Below are 16,432 nucleotides of genomic sequence, written 5' to 3' on the forward strand. Positions count from 1 at the left end.
TATATATATATATATATATATATATATAATACAATAAAACAAAACTTAGTGAAAAAATATATAAAAGACAAATAAAATACGTCGAACGCTGCCATTGCCTATTAAATGGGCAAAGTTTTGTCAAGCGAAACTTTGTAAAAGGTGTCTCCGAAAATGATGTATCTTAGGAAACTTTTTTTGCATTATGCTTAGATATGTGCGTATACAAATTTGTGTATTGATTGCTTAGATACTTTTTAAGAAATACGCAAGTAGAAAAATATAGTACAATACTAGTTCTGTGTGATTTACGCATAATCTGAGATAAGGTTTTTAATAGTTCTTTCAACCTAGCATTAAAAGTATCGAGTAAATATTTGCGCAATCCGATGTTTTCTAAAGTCTATATCGTGTTAGCACTATATGTTCCTGTTTTAATTAGCTCTTACATATAGTTATTTATAACTCAATAAAGTAAGTTTGTGAATGAATCTATTATATTAACTTTACTTTATTAAAGTTGTTACTGAAAAACCAGCTCAACCTATTGCTAATTATACTACACCTATACAAGTATTCTTACATCTCAATTCAAAACCCATGAATCCCTTTATGCCATACAATACTGTTTTAGCAATACATTATCATATTACGTATTGGGGCTGAAGAATCTGAACCTTTAGCTACAACCGGTTAAGTGCTCTATTTTAATATTTATTATGTTATATAAACGGCGTATTGTATATGTATACGTTCTAAAGATATTGCGAAATACATTAACTCTGAGTAAATACATGTACATTCAATAGAATCTATAGAGAATAATAATTAGGCATGCGGTCTGATCGTGCGGTTTTATAAAGGAGGTGAGTCGGAGGGTATTTTTCTTTGATTGGATCCGAACTTAACCAAAACTCGTGTCTGGTATTCAGAATGGATATCGGAGAACTTGGATAAGTTCAAGATATAAAATGTACGGATTCGTAGCATTTGTATAATTATTAACGTAATCAACTCTCATATTACAATTCCTGTAAAATTTGTGGGGTGTGGTGAAATATTTTTATTTTTAATGAAGTTTATTTATTTTGATCAATAAATATTTATAGTAAGTGTAAGATATTCTATTGTAAATAAATTAAAAAATGCTTAATATATTGTGCTTTTTTATTTGACAATTGTTTATTGTTTACATAATAAACTTAGCACCAATTTATGCAATAAAAAATGTGAGTATTGAAAAAATATATTTTTCATGTATAATTAATACAAAAACGGTTTGTACACATATACATTTATTTTAAACGGTAAAAGTACAATTACTAACAAAACTTGAATGATATTTAGTAATTGAAGCTATGATTACAAACCTAAAAATATTTACGTCGGAAATCGAACCAATGTTTCTAGACTTTTGTGGAATAAATAGTTTATCGGTCTAAAAGAATGTTAGAAAGTAAATAATTGGTTCAGAGTGATACATAAATATTTGATATATTTTTTTCCTCCATTATTCATAAACATTGATAAACAAAGCCATGTGTTTAATAGTTGTATTTCTGTAGCTAATGATGTTTTTAAACTAACTTTGATGCCAAATATAAAGTATAGAATTTTAAGATTAAAAAATATCACTGATAATTATTATGTCACGATACCATTACTAACATTTTATAAACGTTGTTGTTGTTGTAAATAAATTATATAAAAACTGTTTACAGATGTATTTTTATATGCACAAGAAATATGTAGGATTACTTAATCGTATATACAGTCAGTTCTCGAGTTACGACGGGGTTCCGTTCCACCACCTTGGTCGTAACTCGAAAAGATCGTAAGACGAAAATCATACAAAAAATAATTAAAAACAATGCATACATGCGAAATACAAAAACCACTTTTATTGCTGACTTAACTAAATACTTTTTAGCAAATATCTACATAAATAATTTATTTATAAGAATTGATCTAGAGTATTTTTATCATCTGTGTTACTGATATCCATTGTTAATTCTTGAGATTTTTCAGCTAGTGCAGTGATAGTGCTTGTTTTTCTTAAAAAAACGTCCAGGTTTGTTTGTACAGTTTGTTGTTTCTTTTCTCTATAAATTTCATAATAACACGCAAGTGCTTGCTGAATAAGGCCGTGTACCCTCGAAGATCTATCGATGTCTTTGTCCATATTTTCAAATTTTTTAATAGCATCATTGATTTGGCTAGAAGCTGCAGCCATGTCTTTTAACACAATTTTTTTTGGTGGTTCTTCGAGTTCATCTAATTCTTTTAGCTCCATTACATTTTTTTCTGCAACTCGTTGTTCCTCAATCTCAATCAAATCTTGGTTTGTGAGTTCCTCAACATCATTTTCCAAAAGATGAATTACATCTTCATTATCAACTTCCAGATTAAGTTGTTGAGCACATTTTACAATAATATCTATTTCCCCTTCTTTATTAAAATACATATTGTCATTATATCTTTTTAAGAGTTTGTTCCATATGCCGTTCATACAATTCGTCGTTACTTTGGACCATCCTTTTGAGATATTGTTTATTGCATGAAAGATGTTGTAATTTTTCCAAAATTCTCTCAATGACTGATGTTTGTCTGTTCCTGCAATTGCTTGGGCAAAAGTGATTCTTAAATAATGGGCTTTGAAGTTAGCAATATCCCCTTGATCCATCGGCTGTAGAATGCTGGTGGTGTTTGGAGGTAAATAAACCACTTTTATATTTGGATGTGATTCCCCTAAGTGTGGAGGATGGCCTGGAGCATTGTCAAGAATCAATAAAATTTTAAAGGCTATGTCAATTTCATCACAGTTCTTCTTTACTTCTGGAATGAAACAGTTATCAAACCAGTCTTGAAATTATGTATATGACATAAAAAAAATTTTTTTTACAACTTTTTTTTCGTCGTAACTCCGAATTGTCGTAAGTCGAGGTGGTCGTAACTCGAGAACTGCCTGTATAATGTTTTTTTTAACTCTTAATTGATTACAACATCATAATTTTTCTCCTCAATGATATTATTTCCACTCAAAATTATAGAACTATTGCGTAATCTTTTTATTCTATCAATATTATAATTATAATTATGAGCAATAATTATAAATTAAATTCTTCATGACAATGATTTTGGGTCCCTGAATTGCAAATCTTCTTGAAATCAAGCATAATATTAAAAGGTAAAATTCATATATCTTGTGTGGCTTATATTTTAATCTTTGACTTTGGCTATCTAATTTTTTAGAATAAATATTTCGTAGTAAATGGAAGTAAAACATTATTAGCTTGTCTTGATAAAATGGGATAATCTTGTGAAAAATTCGCCTTTAAATCATTTAATGGCTTAAGTGCAAGTAATATATTTAATTAAATATTTTTTAAATTACTTGCCTGTCACGGAAAATGGATTCCGATCTCAAAAACCGTTCTTTCTAGTTTTCTTTTTGAGTCAAGGGTTCTAAAACTACTTAAGAAAATTGTATATCTGCATTAAAATATAACTCAGTAGAACAGTCATATAAGGCGAGAAAACAATCAAACTTAATCTCTACAGCTGTCCAAAACTGTAATTTTTTCTTCAAAAACTGTAGTTTTATCTCTTGTAATAAAAATTGCAATTGTTTATTGATAAGCTAATATTATTAAACTTTTATAAATATCTGCCTTGATTTGATAAAAATTTAATAAAAATTTTGTCCTGGATTATATTTAGCCTTAAAAAAGACCAATAACTTAATGACAATCTCACTTTCGTATACATATAATAAAAGTGCGTCAAGTTCACAATCTATTTGATTGCACAAAGTTTTAAATACTCTAGATTGTAGTAATTTTACATAGTTTATTGTTTTTTAAATTTGTAGAATTTTTGCAACTAGTGCTTGCCTATGCAAAATACAATGACTTAGTGGCTTCTGTAGCTCATTGATAGTTTATGAATAAAATTCATAGATAGTTCATGAATAATATTTAAAGTATTATATATAGCTTCATGTTATGAGAAATACAATTGGATTCGATTCAATATTAATTAAATTTAATACTTTAAATCGACACACGCTTACGTGAAAAAATGTAAAATTTAACAGTACGGCCAGCTGACAACTGTCGACAGACTAATGCCAACCGGCTGTCGCATCAGTCAGATAAACTCCATCTTTTTTATGGGCCCTCGGTGCAAAAAGTCTTTCTTAAAACATAAAACATGTTTGAATTTTATTCGCGGAACATTGTTTAAAAATCCGTGTCCTAATATATTAAATAAAAAATACAAGGGACAAATATAATTCATAACTTATTTGAAAAAAAAATTATCAGCATACTAAAACTTTTAAAAAATAATTTAGCCTATCGTGAGTTGTTTCAATTTCAATTATTGTTCACTAAAATAAATCAAATAATAAAAATTACGACTTTTATACACATGTGGAGACATAAAATATATGTATTATTATATGAAACTGAATATATGAGATTCGGGGATAGATATATTTGGTGTGGATGCAGCTAACCTTAAATTAGAATTTCAATAAAGTCCCATAGTGCTGCAAAGTAAAAACGAAATCCAAAGTTAAATAAAATATCTAGTACATATCCACTATTCTAAAAAAAATGGAAATTTATATTTTACTTCTCATTTTTAGTACTTCCCACGTTTTACTATTATTATATATTAGTTGTCAAAAGCTCGTAACAATCTAAATCCCTAGTATATTTAAATAAATGTGGTATTCATTATAATAAATATTGTACTAAAAACATTAACCCTTAGAAGTCCAAAAACATGTATGTTATGCTCAAAATGGTTTTACCATTGCAGCTCAAAAGAATCTATAATTTTTGAGTGGCTTGATAATAAAATTTCTATTATTTTATTTCTTTAATTACTCAGAGATACTTTTATAAATATATTACGGTAAAACGATTCGATAATTATTAATTAATTTACCTGAATTTATTCAAATTCGTCGTAAAATATGGTATTAATTGTATCTGTAGTTCTTAATCTAAAAGTTTTGTTTTTAAATTTATATACCTATATTTTATTTTTAAACTTCAGCCAACCGTATTTATAAAAAAAAAATATAAAATAAAATAGTAATGACGACGAAAAGTTATTATTTTACAATTATAATGCGACTGACTTATTTCCAAAAAAAACATTTGCATTACTATAAAAAATAAATAATAAATAATCAAAAAAATTAGGTAAATATTTTTGATAATATCTTGTGAGATTGAATTTAAATCGATATTTAAACATTTATTTATTGACGATGACGATGATGAATCTGAAAAACGCTCATGGACTACTTTAATGCAATTGGTTAAATGTAAATAGTAGCGAAGACATTCTGTGCCAACGACCATGTTTCTTAGGCAATGAGTCAGACCAAAAATTCCAGAAGGTTTTCATTAGTATGCGTTTTAATTGTTTTTTTTAAAATGAATGTAGAAAAGCAAAAAAACTATACGATAATTTACTTATATGTCTAACAGAAAAAAGCTTTCATAAGCAAAAGAGAAGTTGTAATAAATAAATATTGCATGGAAGGACGAAAACAATTGTCGTGGTGTGAATTATGCATATCTAATTAAATAAGTACTATTCCTATACAATAAATATCTATTAATAAAACATTATCTAAAGAAAAGCAAAGAAGAGATTTTTTAAAACGTGATCGAAAATCATATTTTAATGTGGATAATTTCTTTGAAAAATATCATGGAACTAAACTGAAACTATTTAAGTAATTGTAATGTTAATACATAAATATATTTAGTGCTTCATATATCAAAGTAATAATAAAAATAATAAATTCTGTGTGAACAAAAATATGTTGCGAATTATTAGCGTGAACAATTCATTTAATATTATTTACAGGGATAGAGCGAAACATTCATGAGTTTTTTTTTCAGGTTGTGATCCCAACATCTGCAACGTATAGAGGATATAACCTAAATAAGTGATATTATTTTCTTATTAAATCCACTACAATCCAATGGATTGCAATGGATTTAATAAGAAAAAATTATTGGACTCCAAAAGATTAATTTATCTATTCCATAAAAAAAAATACATTTAAATACTAAAATTAAAATCAGTGTCAAAATAAAATATAGTCGATCGCAATCTTAAACAAGTTGGCCATCTCTGGTACATATACAATACGATTAAGAGAAACGACCCGAGTAAACTTCCCTAAGGAATTTACGCAGTAACAAGTGTTCATTATTCAGGAAAACAAGAAAGCTTCTACCTCTCATGTATGTACGTATTAAGTGCAGTATTATGTTTATATAGCTTGTCAATCAAACCGTCATTCCACATCTAGCTGGTCTTATTAATATATGATAATGTAATCAACACAAAATTATTTTATAAAAAGTTTCAAAAGTACTCGTTATAAACACTCCTTTATTAGGTATCCATACAGTCTGGTGTAATAATTGATAAAAATGAATCATACCGAGATATGGTGCGTAGTGGATCTGGATAAAGTTGCCACACAACAGAAAGCAAACATTCGCGCGCGCGCAACAGATGATCCGATTTTTAAACAAGCGTCCAGAATAAGAACTGGATGAAAATTGGACAGTATTTAGACAAAGCGTTCGAGCACAGGTGGGTCTCGGTCCGGCGTCGATCCGGTCACCGGTTGGGCCGCTTCCGGCTCGGATCGGAAATGTTCCGGCGCGTGCGGTAGCGGCCCGAGTTGAAACGACCGCGCCGCTTGACCGAACCAAGTAAACTCGGGAAATCGGCTTTCCAGAAAGGGCCGCCGGGGGAGCCACGAGCGCAGCGAATTTCACCAGAGACATCTAGCGCGAGAGGCGGAAAGCTTTTGTAGGTAAGGTGTGCATTCATTTTTTTCAGGATAGTATTTAATTCAAATTTGAATAATAACATACAAGGGTAAATGATCATAACTTTAGTATTTGCGAACCTTGCGGTTGCGAGCTATTGCTATTAAAAATGAATAATATTTTTGCAACAGTTTTAAAATCAAATGATTTAAACAGTAGAAGCTTGGTTTACGAGTGTTTCGCAATACGAGCGTTTTTAAATTAATTTATACTTCATAAACGAGCAATGTCTCAATGTCAATTATTTGCCAGAATATAATCCGATTGTTTCGATATATTAAATATTTTATTTAAAACACTTTCTTCATTTAAAACAATAAATCTAGGACAACATCGTCTTTGATAACCGCTTCTGAATGCCTCCTAAATTTTCATACCAGGGACCAGAGCACCACTCGCCAATTTATTCCAATAAAATATATTACACGTTATTTTTTGTCAGTTACGATTATCAGAAAAAACTTATGAGAAAGGAATGCGTAAAAAATTATAAATTAGACTGTTCAAAATGTGACAGATTTATATGACTGATAATTGTGATATTTATGTGATTTATGTGATATACTTATACTATTTTATTATATCTCAAGTATATTTATTTTCGAAATAATTATCCCTCGAATACTTAATCTTAAATAACATTAATTAAATTTGACTTATCAAATGTATGAGATCTACGACTTCGAGTAAGCGCCCACACTGTCGCAGATTTCATATGCCCACGTGCTTCGCGGCGTGCATGACGTTCGGACGGCGGCTGCTGTCACGTACAGCCGGCATATTTGCACGCGATCAAAAAAAGTGCCAAATAATCGCAATTTTTAAATTGTCATATTATTAAAATTACGCTACTGATAATTATAAAAGTGTGTGGGCACTCACCAATACAATATCAATGAAAACTTTTCGGTCGTAAATATTCAATTTACGCAAAATCTTTGTCGGCTTTTGCAAAATGATAATATAGAATAAAAAATACGTAAATACTACAGAACCCTTTTAGTTCTAGACAATTTAACCTAACAACATTTTAAATAAAAATTGTACTCTTAATGATGCAAGATAGTGGTGTCAAAAATGCGGCCCGCAAATCCTTAAAATGCGGACCGCTTCTCAAAGCTATAAGTTAGTTCTCCTAATACAATAAATATTTTTTTCTAAAATAAGCATTAATTAAAATAATTTAAAGCAATATATAATATATTTTTTACATATATTATTTTGCAGCAAATCATATATATTGTAATTTTATATAGTTATAATACCACATGCTACAGTGGGACGCATGCTTTTATGAAACTCGATCTTCAACAGACTCTTACTGACATCTTTGAATATTTTAGGGCACCAAAAGGGATTGACTATATTTTTAATAATATATTCTTCTAACAGATATCGTTATTATATTTTTTTTCATATTAAATTAAATAATTAGTGGTACTTGATTTTGTTAAAAAAAATCGTTTCGAATATCCTTATGTATTTTCCTAGATCGGTTTATATAAATGTCACACCATAACGAATTCTTATTTAGAATCGATGGCGACAAATTCTAAGATAGTCACAGATGTGGTGTTCGTATTCTGAAGTATCATTTTTATGCCATATGGCATTTTTCAAAAGCCGACAAAGATTTTGCGTAAATTGAATATTTACAAACGAAAAGTTTTCATTGATATTGTATAGGTGAGTGCGCATACAAACTTTTATAAATATCAGTAGCGTAATTTTAATAATATGACAATTTAAAAATTGCGATTATTTGGCACTTTTTTCGAATGCGCGCAAATATGCCGGCGGTACGTGACAGAAGCCGCCGTCCGGACATCATTCACGGCCGCCTTCCGGACGGCATATGAAATTTGCGACAGTGTGATCGCTTACTCTAAGTCGTAGGTCTCGGCCGACTTCAGTTGTAACTTTCAACTTGGTATACGTCCTGTTTGGACGAGAAACATTTTGCTTGGTATAAGACCCGCGTGAGTGCTAGAACTTGTATGAGTCATAAAGACACATCGCGTATGCGCAACATGTATGAGTTACAACACCGCGCGAAAAATACGTTTGGTATACGTCCTATTTGATATAAGTCCAAGGATCTGGAACGGATTAAGGACGTACACCGAGTTATCACTGCAATTGTTAGATAATGTTTAAAATCACTTTATAATACACAATAATTTAATATATCGGAATAAATTAATTATTTTTAAATTATGAATGAAAACATTAGAATAATAACACAAAATTAAGCACTATTTTAGTTTAAAATCTATTGAAATGGTTAAATATTCATTATAGTCACTTTACAATGCACAATAATTAAAAATATTGAAAGGGATATTATTATTAAAAATATGAACGAAAACATTTATTCCAGAAAAATGTAACAAAACAGTGTACACGCCCGCTAACGACCGTTGTCGTAAAGCTACTGATTTTTATTAAATATTTCTAAATGCATCCAGACAAGTTCAAGGTTATGCTTCGTGGATAATAAACCAACCAACCAACCAACCAATAAACCGTTTCTCTAACAGCAAAGATATTTTTAGGAGCATGTCTACGAGCTTTCAAGAAACTACAATTTTCATTATCAATGCTAGTGCCTATAGCGAAATTCGGAGCAAAATCAATAGCAGGAAAGATAAATGGGTTTGTAGCTATACATATTTTTCCAAAAGATAAATTTATCCTATTTAGTGTCTTTTACCTTATCATTCAGAAAGTTTTGTGTGTTCCAAAAGCATAAAATTAGAATATGTGCTAAATTTTATTATAAAAATAATAAATTTTATACGTTTTTAAGGATTAAATATAAGAACTTAATTTAATATCCTCCTTCACATTATAATCAAAATGTTTTTAGAAATGAAAGGAGTCATTAAAATAACTAAAAGATTGAAACTGAAAGCATTAGTAGTCTTTTATTACAGATTGCACTTCAATCAAGTTCAGTTAATCATAAAAAGTCAAAATATAGTTGTCACATTTATTTTTAACTTTATTAAAGCATTAAAATTAACACTTGGAATGTGGAAAAATGAACTACAAAATAGTAAATCAATTAAATTTTACTACATGCAATAATTATATTACATTAATCAAAGTTATATTACAGTAATTATACTAAAGTAATCAAAGAATGTGAACATGATTTTTAATTTTTTAGTACTTTATACAAAAAGTGATACTTCATCAAATGGAATCGATTAAAATCTAGTTCAACATGATGTTAAAATAAAAGTATAATGAAGTTGATAATCTGGGTTTTTGTTTGTAGGTACCAGAACATATTATTGAAATACATAAGTTTACAGATAAATGAACGGATGCTTAAACACTTTTTCTTGGTTAGCTAAAATTGCTTACTTGACTGATATTTATACTTATTTCAATGAACTGAATTTGAGCCTCCAAAATATATTTAAAGTTGAAGATAAAATATAAGCATCAAAATCTACTCGTGAACGAAATGCATGAACAACTGTGTGTATGAGACTTTTCCTGCACTATTTATAAAAACTTCCAACAGAGCTTCCTAATTTTTGCTGAACATTCAATGGTTCTAAAAAGCAGCTTTAGAAATTATTTTTCTTGCGCTGATTCTGGCAACAACTAGATTAGAGATCTATTCAACGTATAAATTACTGTATTGAAAAATTCTTACTTATTTGCAAATTTAATTTTTACCTCCTGCACAGTCAAATATTAGTTACAATTGAACTATATTTTGATCTGTAAATTTCTACTATCATTTTTTAAATGTCTTGCCATATAATTTAAATATTACAAGTAGATTATTTGCCTAATAAATTTAGAAACTACTAACTTATACAATAGAGTGCAAATTTTTACTGACCTTGATTCGGGAATGAAAATCTCCGAGTTGCAGTGGACGAAATAGCCTTCCTTTTGGAAATGTATCAAAGATCATCCATAGTATTCTGCTTTGTAGTTCACCACCTGACTTCAGAATTGAAAGAGTATTGGTGCCAACATTATAACATAGGGCGAGCAAAGAATAGTGCCATACCTCTTTGGCAAAATCGAAGAAATTCGCAGTAAGGATTGCGCTGACCCTTTTAAGATGAACAACATTATTTATGTAATTAGATTCATAAAAATAAAATCTTTTGTTATTTAAAGCTTATATTTGTTCGTTGTTTCCTGTAGACTAAGCAACGTAATATTTATATTACGTTGTTTAGGCTACAGGATCATAATTAAAAAAAATTGTGGACAGTTTTATGTTGAGATTCTAAAAAAGGGTTAACCAAATATAATTTAAATAAAAATACCATTGGGAATCATTAAGTAATTATATTATTAATGGTTTTAAAATTGCCTAAATATTTTTATAAATTATTTTCTTACGCTCATATAGTTAAATTTAATATTAATCTTACGCATCAATATCGTTTGAACTGATTTTTTTTATAAAATACAACAATATCAGTTCATAAATATTTAATATTAGATTATTTTTTATATGTAATAGATATAGAAGGCTTTCGGATTATGTTCCTTATAAAATATGTACCTCCATTTATTTTTCAATGCGCATGAAACTACTAATGTAATAAATATAAGATCTACAACTTGTTTTAAAAAGCTCATAAATCTAATAAGCTTAAAAATTATAAAATAAAATGATTTTCCGATATGGTTTGTGATGTTCTTTTAAATTTAATAAAATATCTATTTATGTACATAAATCTAACTTTTTTTCATAATTGCTTGCAAATTTAACTGAAGTAATTGCTTTATTATACTGTAAATATTTAAAAAAAAAAGTAATAACAGATTACTGGCGGAAACTGATATTCGGCAAATATTTTAGAGTAACATCTGTCAGGAATTCCAGATGATAATATTTGTGAATGATATTATATATAATGCAACAAAAAATAATTTTCGCTTATAAGGCAAATTTATCCTTATAAAAATATGTTAAAAAATTATTATAATTATTTCTATGGTCCAAAACATGATATATGCACAACGATCAACTGCGAGTACGTAGATAAGTCAAAAGTCTATATCTATAACCATGAAAAAATAATTTATTCCTAATATGACATACTAAATATTTAAAGACCGCTCAAAACTAATGTTGCATTTTATAAAATCAGATAGTATGTTATTATATATAGTTCTACTATTAAATGATCAGAATTTAAATCTAAATTGGGTCAGAAAAAAATCAAATCTGTCAGAATTTTATTAACAACCTGCTAATAAATATATAATTCAGGGTCAGAATAAATATTAAAGGGTTAGAACAAAAGTAGTACATGGTCAGAATAAAAATATAGTATGATCAGAATTAAAATTTAGGACGATCATGTGAAATAAAAAATATAATATATCATTTATGAATATAAATGTGCAATAAATTATATATCTTAAAATATCTCGCTCGCATAAAAACTGTTGTAGCGAGCGAGCATTGATCTGAATATTAAGCACCCTATGAATAACTCCTAACGAATATATTTAATTGTATGTTTGTAGGACGTAAAGGTATTCAAAGCGACAAACGAAACGGGAATAACGACAGACCAACCAAACAAGTTGCCCCTAAAACACTTTGATAATAACCATGTATTATTATGCTGAGCACATGGCAACATACACTGTCCTTGAGGTTAAATACAGATCATATAATATAAATACTATCTATTTTTTTTTAGATATCGACCAATGAACTGAAATAATTCTTACCATTTAATATAAATTCTGACCATCAAATATTTATTCTGGTCGTTTATATTCTGACCCATGTAATATAAATTCTTACGACAACCGTATTAAAATTCTGACCCGAAAAATATGAGCCGTAATTGGTTTATGTTTGTTCCTACTGGAGTTATATTTTCACTGATGTTTCAGTGAAATCATATCCGAATACATATTCACCGGTAGACATATATTTCTACTAGTGAAAATATAAATTAACTGATGGGCGCTAGAGAAATTATGTGCTATTTTCTGTCCAAACCGAAACGAATGAACCAAACACAACTTGAGGTCATATTGGGTTTGATTAATTCGTTTAAGTTATGTTTTAGTTTGAGCAGAAAATACTGGTTTCGTAACTGTTACAGTGAATGTGTATTTTTCAGTATATAATTTATAAATTTGATCCATTTAACTGACCTTATCAGTGAAATTATATTTACACTTCACTGAAAAATACATATTATATACAACAAAAAATATACTCAATTTTAAAACCTATCAAAGTTATATGTATTACTAAATGTATCATAAATTTTAAGGAATGGATTTTTTGTATTAATTCAAGGATCAGTGAAACATTAAAACAAGCGGACACTTTCATTACTATTTTTAATATAATCCCATATTTTATGAAATACAATGATAGGATTTTATGTGATACATCATACATAAGGCTGGCAAAATTAGCAAATCGATTTCGAACACGAAATCCACCAAAAAGAACAAGTATACATACATATATAAAATAGTAAAACAAAACGACTCGTTATAAGATACAAACATGCGTCGCTCTAATTTAAAACGACGCATCGCATACAACAAACAAGCTTAGCCCGCTCGGTTTTATTTTTGTTTAATAATTATTGCTCGCTAATATCATGAAAGTGAGTAAATTTACACCAAAATAATGTACATATAACTTTAAGAATTTTTAATTAACAAAAAAATAATCGGAATGTTTAATAATATTTTTTCCAACAGTCGCTATCATCAACATTTTAAACAATAAGAAATAGATCTCAAATAATAGTGTGCAACGGTGATATGACAATAATCCGAATTGTGTGTAAAGCGATTCAATGTTCGATCCATTAATAGATAACTATCAGATATTTTGAACTCTTGCTAATCGAATAATTTTAATTGTAAGTCTCACAGTTGACGTTGTATAACTTTATTTTCTTCTAACAAGTTTCTCTAGGATAAATTTAGCTTTTACAATACAATATACACACCATTCGCATCGAAATACAAAACGGGACGTATCGTGAACAATTAAAATTCAGCATATACATTTATATCATACTCATATTATACAACAGTATTCTCATCTTTTCTTTGAACAAATTAAACTAAACCAATATAATTTGATACATTTAAATATTAAATAACAAAAATATATTTAAAATGAAAATGACACATCTATCTTAATACATATATATTTAAAATAAAAATGAAAAAGGATCAAATGAGAATATTCTATGGAGAAAAAGGTATCAATTTGTTATAACATAAAAAACTCAGTACAAAAACTTAACTTATCAAATAAAATATTTTGGCAAGCAAGTAAATGGAATTCTAGTACATAATACACTTTAGGTGAATTGACAATTATCACATTATTTACATGCTAATCATGTTTATCAGAACCTAATCCTTCATATTGATGATAGTTAAAAAAAAGTAAAATAAGTCAATAGTATGAGATTCTCTTTATATACATAACGAAAGGAATGAAAATAATACTAATTTTGAACAAAAAAATATTAAAATAACCAAACTTTTAATAATCAAACTGTCACCCGTATTTTTTTATGTGAAAAAAGTAAACGCGTAGCACAAGTCACTTTCATTAATACGATTCAATGTTTGGTTAATTATTATAAATATACATTATAACATTTTTGTTATTTTGCTGAGCTAAATAAATTTACACACCTATAATCCCAATTGTGAAAACTATACATGTTTTATATAATATAATATATAAACATTTCAAATAAATATACAAAAATCGCATATCAGACGTACATATATATTCTTTATAATATATAATATAAATTATATATCTATTAATTGCCTATCTAATGAATGAACTGATTTTTCTTCTATAAAGCATACATAATTCAAATCACACGTTAATTTTCAAGTTACATATTCAATCAGAAGTGTCCAAAATACACTTTAAGGAATGATCGAAAGCATAGTTACGATATATAATACAATAATAATAATAATAATAAAATATACAAAAGATGAACAATTTCAATGTTGAAAAAATAAATTAAAAGATGAGTTAAATAGTTTTTTTTTATTCTTCGCTAACAAAGAAAATTTAACAACTATTATACACGTTTTTATTTTGGCATAATTGGACCATGTTCATAAAATCGGAAACGTTTACTCATTCAAGCCCCAAAACTACGATTGGCACAATATCAAACGAAAAACTGACCATATTGATTACTAAACAGAATTAAAATCTGTGGTAACTATTACTCAAACGACAAACGGGGCTTGAATACACAAACGTTACCGATGCTTTAAAATATGCACATTTTTAACACATACTCGTATAACATCAGGAAAAATAATTGTTTACATCTAACGATCCTTCTTTAATACAATTAGCAAGCACGTGTGTGTATAATGTATTGAGTAATTGTAAACATATACATATGTATACATAAATATTTTTATTTATTTTTATATACTGATGAAAATTGTTAGAAACGTTCTTTTTTAAATTATTAAGTTATTAATATTGCTAAATGTAAATGGCATTTATATAACAATGTCTTGTTGTTTTTATTGATCACTACGTAAATTATTCACTTGAGTCACCAAGTCTTGTAAGTAACGTGACTTACAAATACATACATACAACATTCACCGAGTTTAATCACAAAACACCACCGATTAACAGATGCATTGGTCAGTTGGTACATTTTCTATGCTCAAAATGTGTTTAATGTGTGATCAACCTGTAAAAGAGAAGCAATACGTTAAAAAAATATTTATAACACATACACATAATAATTTAATTAACTAAGTACCATTATAAACACATTTAAATTAGCACAGTTAAGTTGCTCTTATAACACTATATACAGTCGACCCCCTTATAGCGTAGAGATTGTGACTTCGTTATAGGGGACTAGGCACCCATACAAAATTTGAGATTAGGTTCTTTCAATGTATTTTGTGAATTTAACAAAATCAGCAAATCAAACTTTTTTTTTCATTTTTATGTATTAAATTACCTTGTTTTAGTTTTTAAACAAGAGCACATGCCCTATGTTCTTACTGCGACACGCATGCAAAGAATGTCATTGATTATGCGAGTGCCAGGGGAGTCAAACAGAACAGTTTTTTGAGCTATTTTTTAAAATGCGTAAACCTACAATGAATAAATAATAAAAAGTAAATATAAATTAGTAAACTTTTTCTGTAGTATGTTTTATTTTAGGATATTAATAAAAACCTATTAATTATATTAAAAACAAACAATAATGTTAAACATCTCAAATCGTGTAATTATGTATTTAATCACTGTCGGTGTCATCTAATATCACGTTCCATCGAGACCTTTTTAATACCTTAATTTCATCACCACTTTCATTAATAACGGGATAATTTTCTTTATTATCTTCTGTATTGCATTTCATCTCAAATTTTATAATATGGCGCTTGACATTTTTCTAATTGTTTTTTCAATTTACAGATTGCTCTGTGGAACAATCGTATTGAATAAATTATTATATTTACAAAGATTTTGCATTTAAATTTTTAAATAAAAAATTAGCTAACTTTAGAAAGATTACGTATTTTTT

The 16,432-nt window shown here is 28.1% G+C and overlaps 2 protein-coding genes across 6 annotated transcripts in view; both read right to left on the bottom strand.

Moving 5' to 3' along the window:
• The window catches only part of kcc (solute carrier family 12 member kcc), a 392,353-nt gene extending 385,611 nt beyond the window's left edge, over positions 1–6,742 (bottom strand). For all 4 annotated transcript variants that reach the window (XM_088205011.1, XM_088205007.1, XM_088205009.1 and 1 more), the window contains exon 1: positions 6,458–6,742. The gene's annotated coding sequence lies outside the window, so the exon portion shown is untranslated. The remainder of the gene's footprint in view (positions 1–6,457) is intronic.
• An 8,149-nt stretch (positions 6,743–14,891) lies between these two features.
• Arf6 (ADP-ribosylation factor 6) overlaps positions 14,892–16,432 on the bottom strand; it is a 58,664-nt gene continuing 57,123 nt past the window's right edge. For both annotated transcript variants that reach the window (XM_088205710.1, XM_088205711.1), the window contains one exon: positions 14,892–15,583. The gene's annotated coding sequence lies outside the window, so the exon portion shown is untranslated. The remainder of the gene's footprint in view (positions 15,584–16,432) is intronic.

Source organism: Plectrocnemia conspersa, unplaced genomic scaffold (assembly GCF_051122295.1).
Source record: "Plectrocnemia conspersa isolate PC_06_02 unplaced genomic scaffold, ASM5112229v1 ptg000002l, whole genome shotgun sequence".
Classification (NCBI taxonomy): Eukaryota; Metazoa; Arthropoda; class Insecta; order Trichoptera; family Polycentropodidae; genus Plectrocnemia; species Plectrocnemia conspersa.